The sequence below is a fragment of the Bombus vancouverensis genome, unplaced genomic scaffold (genome assembly GCF_051014615.1).
Source record: "Bombus vancouverensis nearcticus unplaced genomic scaffold, iyBomVanc1_principal scaffold0054, whole genome shotgun sequence".
Lineage (NCBI taxonomy): Eukaryota > Metazoa > Arthropoda > Insecta > Hymenoptera > Apidae > Bombus > Bombus vancouverensis.
This window is the reverse complement of record NW_027468945.1, coordinates 1-2500: the sequence shown is the minus strand read 5'-3', so window position 1 is coordinate 2500 and position 2500 is coordinate 1.

Genomic DNA, 2500 nt, shown 5'->3' with positions numbered 1-2500 from the left:
CCGTACGACGAGACTTTTCGTTCTTAAGATAGATATATTATAAAATATATCTCTTAGCGACGTTCGAGATACACCCATAGTTCAGTAATAATCTTCGAACGCCGCTCGCAGCCACTTTGTAATTCTCAACTTCTCCTCTCTCTCTCTCATAGTATTATATAAAATGTTTAAGAATCATACTTCTAAAGGAACATTCTATAATGCTGTCTTCGTGTAAAAAGACTTATATCTCTCCTCCTCTCTCAACTCTTAGAATATCTTAGCGGTAAAGCACGTATACACACCTCACGCTGAACGAACAAGCGCGTATCCCAGTGCGTCGCGCTGGACATACCGTAAGAATATTCTTCCTTTTCGGTAGAACATTCTCGGTAGAAGACATACTACGCAAAGATAGTACGCTCTACCGGCCCGTCGAATACTTCTGCGAAAGCAGAAGTTGTTATAGAAAGCAGACGGTTATAATCCCTTGAGTGAATCGATACTCAGTTAGTACAAGCACACACGCATCTAACAACTTTTGTTAGAATACGTACACACAGGTCACCAGCTTCCCGACTCAGGGGAACCTTGCCACGATATTTGGTCATTACGTCCAGGACAGCGACCCGCGGCGCAGCAGTGTAGAGAAAAAACCAGTACGAGAACGGAGGAACAGTCGAGAAATAGCGTAAAATACACTAAGACTCGAGGAGCGGTGACTGAATTCTCAACCGAGGCCGTAGAATAGCCACGCGCTCAACGCTGCTCCGACCGAACCGTCCGGCTCGACGTCTCTCTTATAGATACGAAAGCGCCAGCCGGAAGGCCGGCGCCGGCCGGGCTAGCGGCCGCGCGCTTACGGTGCAAAACCTCCGTAGCAACGTACCGTTCGGAAGGGACGCTGGAACTTAGTCTCGCGAACGCTCGATCACTACTACACAAAGCCAATATCCAACCATCGAAATACATTACCAGACGTTTTATTAACATAATAAAAATGCATTTTTACCAAAAAATTAATTTTTTTTTTCACCGAAAAATTGCATCAGTAAACATACTCTTTTATCGAATACGGAAAACAAACAAGTTTATAATCAATTACAATACGTTAAAATAAGTAGAAATATGCAAAAAAATATATACCTTGTAACGTTAATTAACGAAAAAATTAGAAAAATATCCCAGTCGTGTCAGTTCGGCGAACGCTAATTTTTTGAAAAAATCGATCAAAATGTTTAATCCCGACGTATTTAATAGAGATATAACGATTCCCGTAAAAAAATTTATACCTTATAACGCTTTTTAACGAATAAACTCGAAAAAACTTTTTCGCACTCGGAATTTTTCTAAGTCCCAACGTACCGGCTCGGAATTTTTCTATGTTCCAACGACCGGTCGTGTCGGTCCGAACGTTTTTATATCCGTCTGCCGACGATATAAACGCTTAATCCCGACGTATTTTATCGAGTTATAACGATTTATGTAAAAATATTCGTACCTCGTAACGCTTTTTAACGAATTAACTCGAAAAGAGTGTTCGGTCCGAAAATTTTCCAAGTTCGAACGACCGGCCGCATAGGTCCGTTTTTAAAAATCGTTCTCGGACGGAAATAAACCATTAATCCCGACGTATTTTGTCGTGTTACGTCGATTTATGCAAAAAAATTCATACCTTGTAACGCTTTTAACCGAGTAAACTCGAAAAAACTTTTTCGCACTCGGCATTTTTCCAAGTCCCAACGTACCGGCTCGGAATTTTTCTATGTTCCAACGACCGGTCGTGTCGGTCCGAACGTTTTTATATCCGTCTGCCGACGATATAAACGCTTAATCCCGACGTATTTTATCGAGTTATAACGATTTATGTAAAAACATCCGTACCTCGTAACACTTTTTAACGAGTTATTTCGAGGGGAACTTTCGGCCTTTTCGTAACGGGGCGAAAAAATTCAAAGTTCCAACGTCCCAGTCATGTTGGTCCGGCGGATGAAATTTTTTAAAAAAATAAAGTGAAATCGTAACGTTCGACTAGATTTCGTCGAAACATAACGATTTCACTGATAATTTCGATACCTTATAACGCTTTTTCTCGAGTTATTTCGAGTTGAACTTTCGGTACTTTCGTGGCGGTGCGAAAAAATTCTAAGTTCCAACGTCCCGGTCATGTTGGTCCGGTGGATGAAATTTTTTAAAAAAATAAAGTGAAATCGCTACTTTCGACTAGATTTCGTCGAAACATAACGATTTCGCTGATAATTTCGATACCTTATAACGCTTTTTCTCGAGTTATTTCGAGTTGAACTTTCGGTACTTTCGTGGCGGTGCGAAAAAATTCTAAGTTCCAACGTCCCGGTCATGTTGGTCCGGTGGATGAAATTTTTTAAAAAAATAAAGTGAAATCGCTACTTTCGACTAGATTTCGTCGAAACATAACGATTTCGCTGATAATTTCGATACCTTATAACGCTTTTTCTCGAGTTATTTCGAGTTGAACTTTCGGTACTTTCGTGGCGGTGCG